We start from the raw sequence: 18,851 nt of genomic DNA on the forward strand, positions 1-18,851 counted from the left end.
GCCACCACTCACTGCAACTAGAGAAAGCCTGCATGCAGCTACAAAGACCCAGTGCAGCCAAAAATTAAAAAAAAAAAAAATGGGCAAAGGATTTGAATAGACATATCTCTAAAGGATATAAAAACGGCCAGTAAACACATGAGAAGAGGTTCAACACCATTATCCATTACTGAAATACGAATCAAAACCACAATGAGATACCACTTCACAACCACTAGGAAGGCTACATATTTTGTAAATAGGAAAATAACAAGTGTTCACAAGAATGTGGAGAAATTGGAATGTAAAATGGGGCAGCTATTATAGAAAATAGTTTGGTGTTCCTAAAAAAGTTAAACATAGAATTACCATATGACTCAGCAATTCCACTCCTGGGTATATAAACAAAGAATTGAAAACAGGTGATTAAACAAAACTTTGCACACAAATGTTCATAACAGCACTATTAACAATAGCAAAAAAGTGAGGAACAATCCAAGTGTCCAATAACTCATGAAGGGATAACCCCAAATAGTCAAAGCAATCCTGAGAAAGAAAAACAGAGCTGGAGGAATCAGGCTCCCTGACTTCAGACTATACTACAAAGCTACAGTAATCAAAACAGTATGGTACCGGCACAAAAACAGAAATATTGATCAATGGAACAAGATAGAAAGTCCAGAAATAAACCCATGCACCTATGGTCAACTAACGTATGACAAAGGAGGCAAGACCATACAATGGAGAAAAGACAGTCTCTTCAATAAGTGGTACTGGGAAAACTGTATAGCTACATGTAAAAGAATGAAATTATAACATTCTCTAACACCATACACAAAAATAAACTCAAAATGGATTCATGACCTAAATGTAAGGTTGGATGCTATAAAACTCTTAAGAGGTAAACATAGGCGGAACACTCTTTGACGTAAATCGCAGCAATAGCTTTTTTGATCCACCTCCTAGAGGAATGAAAATCAAAGCAAAAATAAACAAATAGGACCTAATTAAACTTACAAGCTTTTGCACAGCAAAGGAAACAATCAACAAAATGAAAAGACAATCCACAGAATGGGAGAAAATATTTGCAAACAAAGTGACTGACAAGGGATTAATCTCCAAAGTATACAAACAGCTCATACAGCTTAATAGCAAAAAAAAAAAAAACCCAGACAACGCAATCAAAAAAATGGGCAGAAGACCTAAACAGACATTTCTCCAAAGAAGACTTACAGATGGCCAAGAGGTCCATGAAAAGATGCTCAACATTGCTAATTATTAGAGAAATGCAAATCAAAATGACAATAAGGTATCACCTCACATTGGTCAGAATGGTCATCATCAAAAAGTCTACAAACAATAAATGCTGGAGATGGTGTGGAGAAAAGGAAACCATCCTATGCTGTTGGTGGGAATGTAAATTGGTACAACCAGTATGAAGAACAGTATGGAGGTTCCTTAAAAAACTAAAAAAAGAGCTATCATATGATCCAGCAATCCTACTCCTGGGCATATATCTGGAGAAAACCATAATTCGAAAATATACATATACCCCAATGTATACTGCAGCACTATTTACAATAGCCAAGACACGGAAGCAACCTAAATGTCCATCGACAGAGGAATGGATAAAGAAGATGTGGTACATATATACAATGGAATATTATTCAGCCATAAAAAAGAACAAAATTTTTCCATTTGCAGCAACATGGATGTACCTAGAGATTATCATACTAAGTCAAGTAAGTCGGAGAGAGAAAGGCAAATATCATATGATATCACTGATATGTGGAATCTAATTTTTAAAAACGATACAAATGAACTTATTTACAAAACAGAAACAGACTTACTGGTATCAAAAACAAGCTTATGGTTACCAAAGGAGAAACATCGGGGGGAGGGATAAATCAGGAGCTTGGGATTAATATACACACACTACTATATACAAAACAGATAATCAACAAGGACCTACTGTATAGCATGGGAACTCTACTCAATATTCTGTAATAACCTATCTGGGAAAAGAATCTGAAAAAGAATGAATACATGTATATGTATAACTGAATCACTTTGCTGTACACCTGAAACTAACACAACATTGTAAATCAACTATGCTCCAATAAAATTTTTTTAAAACTCATGAATGGATAAATAAATGGATGTAATAAAATGTAACAAATATATAAATAAATAAAATGTAATACATATATCCATATGTATTAGTTTTCTAGTACTGGCATAACAAATTATCATAAACTGTGTAGCTTAAAACAACAGAAATTTATTCCCTCACAATCCTGGAAGCATGATGTTTAAAATTAAGGTATCAGGGGACTACACTCCCTCCAAAGGCTATAGGGAAGAATTAATTCTTCCTTGCCTCTTCCAGCTTTTGCTGGCTCTAGGGATCCCTTGGCTTCGTTGGCTTCATCACTCCAACCTCTGCCTCTGTCTTTACATGGTGCTGTGCTTTTGTGTGTCTTATCCTCTTCTGTCTCTTATAAGGACAGTTGTTATTGGATTTAGGAATCACTGAATAATCCAGGATGTTCTCTTCTTGAGACTCTCAGTTTAATTGTATCTGCAAAGATCCTTTTTTCCAAATAAGGTAACATTCACAGGTTCTGGGAGTTAAGACATGGCATATCTTTTTTGGAGCCACTATTCAACCCACTGTATCATACAATGATACATTATTCAGTCAAAAAAGGAATGAAGTACTGATACATGCTTGCAACATGGATGAATTTTGAAAACATTATGCTAAGTGAAAGAAGTGAGATACAAAAGGTACACACTGTATGATTCCATTTATGTAAACTTTCCAGAAGAGGCAAATCCACAGAGACAGAAAGCACATTAGTAGTTGCCAGGGGCTGGGAGGAAGGGGAAATGAGGAGTGACTACTTACAGGATTTCCTTTTGCATTGATTAAAATGTTCTGGAAATAGATAATGGTGGTGGTTGCACAACATTATGAATGTACTGCATGTCAGTGAATTGTACACTTTTTAAATGGTTAAAATGGTAAATGTCGTGTATATTTTACCACATACACACACAAAATCTCATCACAATTTTGTTTCTAGAAATCAACAAGCTGGTTCTATATTTTATACGGAAAACAAAACAAAACAGTTAAGCTAGCCATGACAATTTTGACAAAACAGAACAACACTGGAGTACTCACATTTCCTGATTCCAAAGACTTACTAAAAGCTACAGTAATCGTTATATTGGGTTATAAGTGGAAGTATAAACACAAAGATTAATGGAGGGCTTCCCTGGTGGCAGAGGGGTTAAGAATCCACCTACTAATGCAGGGGACATGAGTTCGAGCCCTGGTCCAGGAAGATCTCACATGCTGTGGAGCAACTAAGCCTGCGAGCCACAACTACTGAGCCCGCGTGCCACAACTACTGAAGCCTGTGCGCCTAGAGCCCGTGTTCTGCAACAAGAGAAGCCACCTCAATGAGAAGCCCGTGCACCACAACAAAGAGTAGCCCCCACTCACCGCAACTAGAGAAAGCCTGCATGCAGCAATGAAGACCCAACACAGCCAAAAATAAAATTTAAAAGAAAATTTAAAAATAAAAATAAATAAATAAAACAAATGACTTATAAACTTAAAAAAAAAGATGAATGGAAAGGAATATAGAGACCAGAAATAGACCTATAGATTTATGATTAATTTATTTCAGCAGTGTTTCAAAGGCAAGTCAGTGGAGAAATAAGTGTTTTCAATAAATGGTACTGGAACAAATGGTCATCCAAAAGAAAAAAACCCCTCAATCCTCACACTATAAATATAAATATATATTTAATATAAAAATACCTCACACTATATAGAAAACTGGCTCAAAATGGATCATAGACATAAATGTAAAATCTAAAATTATAAAATTTCTAGAGAGAAATATAGGGGAAACTTTTTGTGACCTTTGATCAGGTAAAAACTTCTTAGATAATCTAACACAAAAATCATGATCCATAATAAAGTGATATATTGGACAAGGTACATATTGGGTAAAAACACTCATAAAACACATACATGATAAAAACTTGTAACCAAAATACAAAAAGAAATCTATAAACTTGATAATAAAATAAACAACCTAATTTTTAAATGGGCAAAATAGCTGAATAGACATTTCATTAAAGAAAATATACAGAAGGCAAACAAGCACATGAAAAATATCCAATATTATTAAACACTAAGAAAATGGAAATTGAGACCACTACATACCTATAATGGCTTAAATAAAATGATAATACTAAGTGGAACAACTAGAATTCTAAGGATGTGGAACGACTAGAATTCTTTTATGTTGCCTGCTGGAATGCAAAATCATTTTGGAAAAGAATTTGGGCAGATTTAAATAAAATAAATATACAACACTGATAATATAACCCAGTAATCCTGCTCATTGGTATTTACCTAAGAGATTAAAACATACGGTTCACACAAAACCTGCATGCAAATATTTATAGTGGCTTTATTCATAATCACATAAAAAACAGAAACAAACCATATTCCCTTCAACCAGTGAATTATTAATAATATACAAATTGTGGTACATCCATACAATGGAATACTACTCATTAATTAAAAGTAACAAACTCTTGATACAACATGGATGAATATCAAATGCATTTCGCTAAGCAAAAGAAGCCAGACTCAAAAGAGTACATTCTGTATGACTCCATTTACATAAACCTCTGGAAAAGGCAAAAGTATAGGGATGGAAAACAGAATCAGTGGTTGCCAATCAGTTGAGGTCGGGAAGAATGGTTGACCCTGGAGGGGAGTGATCAGGGAATTGTTGGGGTGATGGAACTGTTCTATGGAAAGGTAGTGGATACATGACCCTACGTATTTATCAATTATCACAGAACTGTACACTACAAAAAATAAATTTTACTGTATGAAATTTTAAAACAACAACCAGGATATGGGAAGGAAAATGAAATTCAGACTATAAACAAATTAATCTAAATTAGTGAAACTTACATTTATGGTTTACTTATGAACTGTATTACAAATGAATGATATAACTGTATTGAAAGAAACTGGGAAGAAAGGAGCTGACCCAAGTAATTCTAGAAAACAATGTTTTGACTGGATCCTGTAAGGCTGAAGATAAAAAGAACTGTATACAAATACTGTAGTATGGTTGGTAAAATCTGTTTCTCAAAGGAGTTTGGGTTAGCAACTCTGAAACTATTTTATTTGTATACTAGAGTTGAACAAATAAACATATTGTAGGTAGTAAGAGTCGGGTTTCTTACTGTTGGAGAGAGAACGTAGAATTAGGCAAGGCGGAGAGCTAGTGTGAACCCTGTGGTGCTAGACTAGAACTGGAGTTATTAATACAGACTCATGTTTTTTTATATAAAGATATGTAGACAGAAAAATAAATACAGATGCATGTGTATGCATAGGTTAGTATACAGTTATTTCCTAGCACTAGTAACTGAAAAGGATTAGGAGTGGTGACAACCCAGTAGCAATGAGCATGCTTAGTTCTCATATCTTGGTTTCTAAATACCATTCTCCAATTAAAAGAACCATAGCTCCTAGGAGAATGGATTGATTCTAGAGCGAGGCAGGGAAAAGATAAGATGAGCCTGGATTATCTTTTGGTGCCAGAAAGAAACAAAGTACTGAAAAATTGGGGGCATGTTGAAAGGGCATAGGAGACAATCTGAAAAAGTTTCAAATGGACAAAGTTTGAAGAAGAACTTGAGCAACAAAATATATAACAAAAATATTGGAGTATAGTACAGAGAATGAAATAAATACCTATGAGTTCATGGTGATATACAGAAATAATGGAATAAGAAAATAAATGAGAAAGAAGAAACTAATGTTCCTATATAAGAATTCCAATTAATAAATGAAGAAGAAATGAGGGAAACAGAAAACCACCATTATAACACCACAGTAACAACTCTTGTAGAGAAGATCTACCAAGGGACACTTCAATTAGCAGGTGAAAGTTTAAACAGGAATAAGATATCTGCATAGTCTCAAAGTATCTCCCACAAAGATATTTAGTAATTACAAAGAGAAATAGACACCATCTTAACAAAATGATCAGGGTTTACCTCCCCAGTAATACATATTGACAACGTGTACTCCCTGATATGGAGCAATAAGAAGACAACACCCCTCTCTGTAAGACTCTTCCCAATAATGCATAACCTCAATCTCATCATGAGAAAACAGGAGACAGACCCAAACTAAAGGGCACTTGACAAAATAACTAACTAGGATTATTCAAAATTGTCAAGGTTGTGAAGGATAAGGAATGACTGAGGAAATATCACAGACTGGAGGAAGCTAAAGAGATATGACAAATAAGTGACATGTGGTACCCTGTACTGGATCCTGGAACAGCAAAAGGATATTAAGTGAAAAAAATCTGAATAAATCCTTCTGTTTTTGTTAATAGTACTGCATCGAGGTCAATGTCTTTGTTTTAAAAACCATCTAATAGTTATGTAAGATGTTATCATAACAGAAAGCTATCAATCAGAATGCTCTGTACTATTTTTGTAACTCTTCTATAAAACTAAAATAATCTCAAAAGAGAAGCTAAAAAGTAAGATAATGATGGATACACATTGAGAGAGGAATACATAAACTGAAAGCATCTTATGGTCCTTGCATTACCTAGGAAGTGGTAAAAGTAACAAGTAATATTAGAAGACGATAAATCAAAAATGTATGTCATACTTTCTAGGATAACCACTTAAAGACTAGTACAATTTTATAACTTCCAAGTTAGTAGAATAAAAAGATAGAATAACAAAAGTTAAAAGATGGCAAGGAGAAAAAAAAAAGCAACATGAACAGATGGGGAAAAAAAGAAAGCACTTAGGAAATGGTAGATTAAAACCCAAATATATTAATAATTAAGTTAATTGAAAGTGGACAAAATGCAAAATGAAAAACATAAGACTATATACTGTTAATAAGAGACAAATCCAACTATATACCATTAATAAAAGACATAACAGAAGAGTTTAAAGTAAAAGAATGTAAAATGATCCACCATGCAAACACTAGCTTAGAAATCTGATGAGTCCATACAACTATTAAATAAGGTAAACTTTAAGATAAAAATTGCTACTAAAGATAAAAATAAATGTATCAAAATGATAAAAGTTTAGTTCATGTGGAAGATATAACAATTCTAAATTTGTATGTACCTAGTACCATAACCTCAAATATATATAAAGCAAGAATTAATTGAAATACAATAACAACCAGTGAAATCCACAGTCATAGTGGGAGAACTTAACAAACATGTCAGTAACTTACTGAAAAAGCAGACCAAAAAAATCAGTAAGGATACAGAATATATGAACATGATTTACAAACATAACCTAATTGACATATACAGAAAATTACTCCTAATGCTATACAATATACATTTTTTCTAAGTTCACTATGAATATTTCCAAAACTTAACCATTGCAGGATCATTAAGTAAATCTCAAGAAATATTAAAAGACTGAAAACAGACTATATTTTCTGGTCACAATAACTAAATTAGAAATTAATAGAGGAGTCAAGATGGCAGAGGAGTAGGAGGACATGGAGTTCATCTCTCCCCACAAATACATCAAGAATACACTTACATGGGCCTCCCTGGTGGCGCAGTGGTTGAGAGTCCGCCTGACGATGCAGGGGATACGGGTTCGTGCCCCGGTCTGGGAGGATCCCATATGCCGCGGAGCGGCTGGGCCCGTGAGCCATGGCCGCTGGGCCTGCGCATCTGGAGCCTGTGCTCCGCAACGGGAGAGGCCACAACAGTGAGAGGCCCGCATACCGCAAAAAGAAAAAAAAAAAAAAGAATACACTTACAGGGACTTCCCTGATAGCACAGTGGTTAAGACTCTGCCTGTCGATGGCAGGGGACATGGGTTCGAGCCCTGGTCTGGGAGATCCCACGTGCCACGTAGCAACTAAGCCCATGTGCCACAACTACTGAGCCTGCGCTCAGCAACAAAGACAAGCCACCGCAATGAGAAGCCCGCACACCACAATGAAGAGTAGCCCCCACTCACCGCAACTAGAGAAAGCCCGCGTGCATCAACGAAGACCCAATGCAACCAAAAATAAATAAATTAATTAATTATTTTAAAAAAAGAATACATCTACAAATGGAACAGTTCTCACAGAGCACTGGCTAAACACTAGCAGAGGACCTCGGACACCTAAAAAAACATGAAAGATCCCCACATAACCAGGTAGGATGAAACTAAGAAGAAGGGAAAAGGAAGAGGAGAGGAAGTGGTATGGGATATATGCCCCTGGTGGGGCGGTGCTGAAGGAGAGCAGAGCTTCCTGCATTCGGGGAAGCCCCCTCACCAGCAGGGAGATCAGTTGGGACAGAAGGGGAGCTTCAGGGGCTATCGGAGGAGAGTGCAGCAACCAGTCTATGGCAGGCAGGACAGACTGAGACCTATGCAGATGGTCCATGCCAAAGCCCTGTGTGCCCCAGCCCAGGACGTGTGGCCACTGGTGTGGACAGGGGTTGGGTGCTGGAACGTGGGGTTTGGAGAGCAAACCCGGGGAGAGGACTGCTGTTGGCTGTGAGGAGACAGCCTGAAGGGATGGGAGTGAGGAAATCCGCAACCAGGAATTCTTGTGAAGGAAACTCGGACCGCCATAGAAGCAAATAGCCACTGTTGAGTGACGCACAAGGGGCGGGGCTGCCATTGCAGCCTCTCTCCTCACACGCTGGCCCCTGCCTCCTTTGGCACTAGGAAGGGCCCCTGCCAGGGCCAGCTCTCTTGCACTGGCCGGTTTCCCCACACGCCCCACTGCCACTGGGGCCAGCTCTCTCACACCCGTGGCAGGGCACTAGGAAGGGCCTCTGCTGGGGCTGGCTCTCTCATGCCTGCTGCCAGGCACTAGGAAGGGACGCTGCTGGGGGCAGCTCTCTTGCACTGGCCAACTCCCCCACATGCCCCGTCGCCACCAGGGCCAGATCTCTTGTGCCTGCAACCAGGCACTGGAAGGGCCCCTGCAAGGGCCAGCTCTTTTGCGCCTGTAGCTGCTCACTACCCCAGGTGCCCCATCCCCACCAGGGCTCCCATGACCACAGTCACTGCCGCATCCCCTCCTCGCTGGGGCGGGCTCGTGTGCTCCGTGGCAGCCTCTGAAGCAGACCCCTGTGGGTGGCCCACATGCAGAGATGGAGCTGAAACCACAGCTGAGCCCCAGGGACTATGCAACTAAGAAAGAAGAGCTGAAATCTCTCCTTGCAGCTGCGCAAACTGCGAACTGAAAACCCCACAACTGGCTTTGGAAACTCAGCGCCTACAGAACATCTGAAAGGACAACAAGTGCTCCTGCAGCCAAGATGGGTCTGGCTTTAGCAGCTGTAGACTTTGTGGGCACATACACATGGGGGCTGAGCCAGGCCAGAGTCTGAGCTGCCCCCATATCTCCCATAACGGGTCCAGATCCATGATTACTGCAATCCTGGGACCTGATGTCAGTGGATCTACGCTGGTGGCCTGGTGAAAACAATGCCTGAGAGACGCCAGGGCCAAGTGCCGACATACCGACAGTTAAGGTGGTGACGAGAGCAGTGCCAACAACAGTGTAGTCTGAGAGCTTGCACAATGGGCGAAAGGTGACACAACAGAGCATACCCACAGGTGAACAGCTCCAGAGGAGGAATACTCAGTGGCTGCCCTCCCAGTGGAAGTGCTCTAATTCCACTTCCCTCGCACTGCAGATCAGAAACACAGCTAAGAAACAGATCTTGGGGCCTCTACTCCAATAACTAGGGAGCAGACCCCACCTGTGACAGGGAAGTGACAATCATAGAGCAAAGGGGAGGCCCTGCTCAATTTCCAGTGCAGGCTCTGGTCAGCACAACATCAGTCATACTTCCTATAAAGGAGATGATGGCAGGCATACACTAAGGAGAGAGCTGGCAGACATCTGTACTAAAAACAACCATCACACCAAAAAATATTAAACCCACACAGTCTACACAGGGATGTCCCCACATAATATAGCCCTCCAAAACAGTCTGAGGGTCTGGCATTGGGTGGAAAAACCCACAGGGCATTTAGCCTTGAAGGCCAGCAGGGCTTGAGTGCAGGAGCTCCACAGGGCTGGGGGAAACAGAGACTCCACTCTTGGAGGGCACATACAAGGTCTCACATGCACTGGGACCCAGCACAAAGCAGTACCTCCATAGGAACCTGGGCTACAACTATCTAGAGGTCTTAGAGGGTCTCCTGGGGAAGCAAAGGTTGATCATAGCTCATTGTGAGGGCAAGGACACCGGTAGCGGAAGCCCCAGGGAATATCGATCACAGTGTGCTCTCCTGGAGGTTCGCATTTTGGCAGTGAGACCTGCCCGCACCCAACAACCTGCAGGCTCTAGTGCTGGAAAGCATCAGGCGAAACAACTACCAAGGTAGGAACACATCCCCACCCATCAGAAGACAGGATGCCTAAAATTGTACTGAGCTAAGAGCCACATCTAAACACACCCCTTGAGGGACAAGACAGAGGGACAAGACCCAGCTCCACCCACCAGAGGATAGGCACCAGTCTCTCCCACCAGGAAGCCTGCACAGGCCCCTGGACCAACCTCATCCACCAGGGGGCAGACACCAGAAGCAAGAGAAACTACAATCCTGCAGCTAGTGGAAGGGAGACCACAAACACAGAAAGTCAGACAAAATGAAATGACAGAGAAATATGTTGCAAATGAAGGAACAAGAATAAAAACCCACAAAAACAACTCAATGAAAAGGAGGTAGGCAATCTATGAAAAAGATTTCAGGGTAATGATAGTAAAGATAACCCAAAATCTCAGGAAAAGAATGGAGGCACAGGTCGGGAATACAAGAAATATTTAACGAGGAGCTAGAAGATTTAAAGAACAAACAAACAGAAAAGGGACTTCCCTGGTGGTCCAGAGGTTAAGAATCCACCTGCCAATGCAGGGGACATGGGTTTGACTCCTGGTCTGGGAAGATCCCACATGCTGCAGAGCAACTAAGCCCATACTCCACAACTACTGAGCCTGCGCTCTAGAGCCTGTGAGCCGCAACTACTGAGCCCACACGCTACAACTACTGAAGCCTGCTCGCTCTAGGGCTCACGTGCCACAACTACTGAGCCCACGTGCTGCAACTGAAGCCTGTGTGCCTAGAGCCTCTGCTCTGCAAGAAGAGAAGCCACTGCAATGAGAAGCCCATGCACCTCAACGAACAGTAGCCCCCACTCATTGCAACTAGAGAAAGCCCATGTGCAACAATGAAGACCCAGTGCAGCCAAAAAAACAAAACAGAGATGAACAATACAATAACTGAAATGAAAAATACGGTAGAAGAAATTGATAGCATAATAACTAAGGCAGAAGAACGAATAAGTGAGCTGGAAGACAGAGTGGTGGAAATCACTGCCACAGAACAAAGAGAAAAGAATGAAAAGAAATGACGGCAGTCTCAGAGATCTCTGGGACAGTAATAAATCCAACAACATTCGCATTATAGGGGTGCTAAAGGAGAAGAGAAAGAGAAAGGGCCTGAGAAAATATTTGAGGGTATTATAGCTTCCCTAACATGATAAAGAAAACACTCAGTCAAGTCCAGGAAGCATAGAGAATCCCATACAGGAAGAACCCAAGGAGGAACATGCAGAGACACATATTAATCAAACTGAAAAAAATTAAAGACAAAGGAAAAATATTAAAAGCAACAAGGGAAAAGCAACAAATAACATACAAGGGAATGCCCTTAAAGTTATAGCTGATTTTTCAGCAGGAACTCTGCAGGCCAGAAGGGAGTGGCATGATATATTTAAAGTGATAAAAGGGAAAAACCTACAACCAAGAATACTCTACTCAGCAAGGCTCTCATTCAGATTCAATGGAGAAATCAAAAGCTTTACAGACAAGCAAAAGCTAAGAGAATTCAGCACCACCAAACCAGCTTTACAACAATTGTTAAAGGAACTTCTCTAAGCGGGAAAGAGACCAACAACTTAAACCAACCTCGCACATATACACACTACTATATCAAAACCTCATGGGAACAGCAAAGACTACAATAGATACACACAAAAAAAAGAAAAAGCAACCCAAATACAACACTAAGGATGGTCATCAAACCACAAGAGAAGAGAACAAAAGAGGAAGGGAAGAAAAAAGACATACAAAAACAAACCCCAATTAAGAAAATGGCAATAGGAATATACCTATTGATAATTACCTTAAATGTAAATGGATTAAATGCTCCAAGCAAAAGACATAAACTGGCTGAATTGATACAAAAACAAGACACATATATATGCTGTCTACAGGCGACCCACTTCAGACTTAGGGACACATACAGACTGAAAGTGAGGGGATGGAAAAAGATATTCCATGCAAATGGAAATCAAAAGAAAGCTGGAGTAGCAATACTCATATCAGACAAAATAGACTTTAAAATAAAAACTGTTACAAGAGACAAGGAAGGACACTACATAATGATCAAGGGACCAATTCAAAAAGACATAACAATTGTAAATATATATGCACCCAACATAGGCGCATCTCAATATATAAGGCAAATGTTAACAGCCATAAAAAGAGGAAATTGACAGTAACACAATAGTGGGGGACTTTAACAGCCCACTTATACCAATGGACAGATCATCCAGATAGAAAATTAGTAAGGAAACACAGGCCTTAAATGACACATTAGACCAGATAGACTTAATTGGTATCTACAGGACATTCCATCCAAAAGCAGCAGAATACACTTTCTTCTCAAGTGCACATGGAACATTCTCCAGGATAGAGCCCATCTTGGGCACAAATCAAGCCTCTGTAAATTTAAGAAAACTGAAATCATATCAAACATCTTTTCTGACCACAACACTATGAGATTAGAAATCAATTACAGAGAAAAAACTGTAAAAAACACAAACACGTGGAGGCTAAGCAATATGTTACTAAACAACCATAGGGTCACTGAAGAAATCAAAGAGGAAATCAAAAAATACCTAGAGACAAATGACAATGAAAACATGACAATTGAAAACCTACAGGATGCAGCAAAAGCACTTCTAAGAGGGAAGTTTATAGCAATACAATCTTACCTCAGTAAACAAGAAAAATCTCAAATAAACAACCTAACCTTATACTGAAAGCACTAGAGAAAGAAGATCAAACAAAACCTAAAGTTAGTAGAAGGAAAGAAACCATCAAGATCAGAGCAGAAATAAATGACATACAGATGAAGAAAACAATAGCAAAGATTAATAAAACTAAAAGCTGGCTCTACGAGAAGATAAATAAAATTGATAAACCTTTAGCCAGACTCATCAAGCAAAAAAGGGAGAGGATTCAAATCAATAAAATTGGAAATTAAAAAGAAATTACAATGCACACCACAGAAATACAAAGGATCATAAAAGACTACTACGATCAACTATACAACAAAATGGACAACCTAGAAGAAATGGACAAATTCTTAGAAAGGTACAACCTTCCAAGACTGAACAAGGAAGCATTAGAAAATATGAACAGACCAATCACAAGTACTGAAATTGAAACTGTGATTTAAAAACTTCCAACAAACGAAAGTCCAGGACCAGATGGTTTCACAGGCGAATTCTATCAAACACTTAGAGAAGAGTTAACACCTACTCTTCTGAAACTCTTCCAAAAAACTGCAAAGGAAGGAACACTCCCAAGCTCATTCTATGAGGCCAACAATACCCCTGACACCAAAACCAGACAAAGGTATCACACACGAAAAAGAGAATTACAGGCCCATATCACTGATGAACACAGACGCAAAAATCCTCCACAAAATACAAGCAAACAGAACATGACAACACATTCAAAGGACCATACACCATGATCAAGTGGGATTTATCCCAGGGATGTAAGGATTCTTCAGCATATGTAATTTAATCAATGTGATACACCATATTAACAACCTGAAGAATAAAAACCATATGATCCTCTCAATACATGCAGAAAAAGCTTTGACAAAATTCAACACACATTTATGATAAAAAAAAAAACCCAAAAAACAAAAAACAGGGGCTTCCCAGGTGGCGCAGTGGTTGAGAGTCCACCTGCCAATGCAGGGGACACGGGTTCATGCCCCAGTCCGGGAACATCCCACATGCCGTGTAGTGGCTGGGCCCATGAGCCATGGCCACTGAGCCTGCGCGTCCAGAGCCTGTGCTCTGCAATGGGAGAGGCCACACAGTGAGAGGCCCACGTACCACAAAAAACAAAAACACTCCAGAAAGTGAGCATAGAGTAAACATACTTCAACATAATAAAGGCCATAAGTGACAAACCCACAGCAAACATCATTCTCAATGGTGAAAACCTGAAAGCATTTCCTCTAAGATCAGGAACAGGACGAGGAGGTCCACTCTTTCCACTTTTATTCAATAGTTTTGGAAGTCCTAGTGACAGCAATCAGAGAAGAAGAAATAAAAGGAATCCAAATTGGAAAAGAAGAAGTAAAACTGTCACTGTTTGCAGATGACATGATACTATACATAGAAATTCCTAAAGATGCTACCAGGAAACTACTAGAGCTCATCAATGCATTTGGTAAGGTTGCAGCATACAAACTTAATACACAGAAATCTCTTACATTCCTATAAACTAACAACCAAAGACCAGAAAGAGAAATTAAGGAAACAATCCCATTTACCATCGCATCAAAAACAATAAAATACCTAGGAATAAACCTACCTAAGGAGGCAAAAGACCTGTACTCAGAAAACTGTAGGATAGCAATGAAAGTAATCAAAGATTACAAAACAAGATGGAGAGATATACCATGTTCTTGGATTGGAAAAATCAATATTGTCAAAATGACTATACTACCCAAAGTAATCTACAGATTCAATACAACCCCTATCAAATTACCAATAGCAATTTTCACAGAATTAGACCAAAAAAAATTTTACAATCTGAATGGAAAAACAGAAGACTCCAAGTAGCCAAAGCAATCTTGAGAAAGAAAAACGGAGTTGGAGGAATCAGGTTCTGTGACTTCAGACTATACTATAAAGCTACAGTAATCCAGACAGTATGGTACTGGCACAAAAACAGGAATATTGATCAATGGAACAGGATAGAAAGTCCAGAGACAAACTCACACACCTATGGTCACCTAATCTATGACAAAGGAGGCAAGAATATACAACAGAGAAAAGACAGCCTCTTCAATAAGTGGTGCTGGGAAAACTGGACAGGTACATGTAGAAGTATGAAATTAGAACACTCCCTAACACCATACACAAAAATAAACTCAAAATGGATTAAAGACCTAAATGTAAGGCCAGAAACTATAAAGCTCTTAGATGAAAACATAGGAAGAACACTCTATGACATAAATCACAGCAAGATCGTTTATGACCCACCTCCTAGAGAAATGGAAATAAAAACAAAAATAAACAAATGGGACGTAATGAAACTTCACAGCTTTTGCACAGCAAAGGAAACCACAAACAAGACAAAAAGACAACCCTCAGAATGGGAGAAAATATTTGCAAATGAAGCAACTGGCAAAGGATTAATCTCCAAAATTTACACACAGATCATGCAGCTCAATAACAAAAAAACAAACAACCCAATCCAAAAATGAGTAGAAGATCTAAGTAGACATTTCTCCAAAGAAGATATACACATTGCCAACAAACACATGAAAGAATGCTCAACATCACTAATCATTAGAGAAATGCAAATCAAAACTACAATGAGGTATCACCTCACACCGGTCAGAATGGCCATCATCAAAAAATCTAAAAACAATAAATGCTGGAGAGAGTGTGGAGAAAAGGTAACCCTCTTGCACTGTGGTGGGAATGTAAATTGATACAGCCACTATGGAAAACAGTATGGAGGTTCCTTAAAAAACTAAAATAGAACTACCATACGACCCACAATCCAACTACTGGGCATATACCCTGAGGAAACCGTAATTCAAAAAGAGTCATGAACCACAATGTTCACTGCAGTTCTATTTACAATAGCCAGGACATGGAAGCAACCTAAGTGTCCACTGACAGATGAATGGATAAAGAAGATGTGGCACATATATACAATGGAATATTACTCAGCCATAAAAAGAAATGAAATTGAGTCATTTGTAGTGAGGTGGATGGACCTAGAGACTGTCATACAGAGTGAAGTAAGTCAGAAAGAGAAAAATAAATACCGTATACTAACACATATATATGGAATCTAAAAAAAAAAGGTTCTGAAGAACCTAGGGGTAGGACAGGAGTAAAGACACCAACATAGAGAATGGAATTGAGGACACAGGGAGGGGGAAGGTTAAGCTGGGACAAAGTGGGAGAGTGGCATGGACTTATATATATTACCAAATGTAAAACAGAAAGCTAGTGGGAAGCAGCTGCTTAGCACAGGGAGATCAGCTCGGTGCTTTGTGACCACCTAGACAGGTGGGATAGGGAGGGTGGGAGGGAGACACAAGAGGGAGGAGATATGGGGATATATGTATATGTATAGCTTTTTTGGTTATAAAGCAGAAACTAACACAGCATTTGTAAAGCAATTATACTCCAATAAAGATGTTAAAAAAAAGACAGGAAACATACAGAAAATAAATGGCAAAATGCAGATGTAAATACTACCTTATCAGTAACTACATTAAACATAAATAGATTAAACTCTCCACTTAAAAGGCAGAGATTGGCAGGATAGATAACATAACATATTCTAATTTATATGTTATCTGTAGGAGACACAGTTAAAATTCAAAGTCACAAACAGGTGAAAAGTAAACAGGTTTAAAAAGATATACCATGCAAACAGTACCCAGAAGAGAGCTGGAATGGCTATAGTAAAATCAGATAAAACAGACTTCAGTACAAAACTTGTTACTGAGACAAAGAAGGGTATGTTAAAATGATAAAAGAGTCAATCATCTACCAGAAGGACGTAACAATTAAATTCATAAATGCACCTAAAAATAAAGCCTCCAATACATGAAGCAAAACCTGGCATAACTGAAAGGAGAATATAAAAATCCAACAATAAGGGTTGGATACTTCAATACCCGACTTCCCATAAGGGATAAAAGAAAGTAATGAAATAGAAGACTTGAACAACACTATAAGCCAAACAGACCTGGCAAACATCTATAAAACACTCCACTCCATCTTATAACAATCTAGTTCAGATTAACACTCCATCAACACTGGATTATACATTCTTCTCAAATACACAAGACATTCCCCATAACAGACCACATGTTTGGCCATAAAACAAATCTCAATAAACTTGAAAAGACTTAATTCATAAAAGACTGAAATCAGTATGCTCTATGATCATGAAGAAAGAAAATTAGAAATAAATAACAAAGAAAATATGGGATATTCAAAAAGATGTGGAACTTAACACATTACATAATAACCAATGGGCAAAAGAAGAAACAAAAAGGGAAATATGAAAATATTTTGTGATTAATGAAAATGAAAACATTGCATATCAAAATTTATGGAATGCAGCTAAAGCAGTATCGAGGGAAATTTACCTGTAAATGCCTATAATAAAAAAGAAAAAATATCATAAATCAACAGTCTAATCTTCCATCTTATGAAACCAGAAAAAGAAGAGCAAAGTAAACCCAAAGCAAGTAAAATGAAGGAGATGATGAAGGCTAGAGCAAAAAAAAATAGAGTACAGAAAAAACAACACAGAGAAAGAAAAAAGACAGAAGTTGGTCTTTGAAGAAAAACAACAAAAATGACAAAATTTCAGCTACACCCACCAAAACCAAAAAGAATGAAGACTCAAATTACTAAAATCAGGAATGAAAAAGAGGACATTACTACTGAACTTACAGAAATAAGAAGCTTTAAAAGGGAATACTATGTAAAATTGTATGCCAACAAATTAGATAATCTATACAAAATGAAAAAATTCCTAGAAACAAATAACTAACACTGACTCAAGATGAAATATAAAATCAGTGTATACCTATAATAAAGAGATTGAATAAGTAATGAAAAGCTTCCCACAAACAAGCCCATACCAGAATGACTTCACCCGTAAATTCTACCAATTTTTTTTTTTTTTTTTTTTTTTTTTGGCCATGCCACACGGCTTGTGGGATCTTAGTTCCCTGACCAGGGACTGAACCTATGCCCCCTACAGTAGAAGCACAGAATACTAACCACTGGACCACCAAGGAATTCCCTCTACCAAAATTTTAAGAGAAACGAGTAACTTTCTTTTTGAGACAAAAGATAGAAGAGGAGGGAACACTTCCTAAGAATTCTTTGAGGCCAGTGTTACCCTAATACCAAAACCAGACTAAGATATAACAAAAAAAGAAATCTACAGACCAATATTCCTTGTGTATATAGATGCAAAAATCAACAAAATACTAGCAAACTGAATTCAGCAGCAAATGATAAGGATTATGCACCATGACAAAGAGGTATTATGCCAGGAACACAGGGTTAATTCAAGAGACAAATATCAGTCAATGTAATATACCACAGTAATAGAATGAAAGACAAAAGCCAAATGATCATCTCAATAGATACAGAAAAAGCATTTGACAAAATACATTTTTTAAAAACCCCAACAAACTAGCAATAAAAGGAGTCTTCTTCAAGATAAAGGGCATCTGCAAAAATATTCTAAGGAATATCATACTTCATAGTGAAAGACAGAAAGCTTTCCCTCTATGATTAGAAACAAGATAATAATGTCTGCTCTTGCTGCTTCTATTCAACATTGTAGTGGAGGCTCTAGCCAGAACAATTAGGCAAGGAAAAGAACTAAAAGATATGCACATTGGAAAGGAACAAGTAAAACTATCTCTATTTGCAG

Source organism: Mesoplodon densirostris, chromosome 3 (assembly GCF_025265405.1).
Source record: "Mesoplodon densirostris isolate mMesDen1 chromosome 3, mMesDen1 primary haplotype, whole genome shotgun sequence".
Classification (NCBI taxonomy): Eukaryota; Metazoa; Chordata; class Mammalia; order Artiodactyla; family Ziphiidae; genus Mesoplodon; species Mesoplodon densirostris.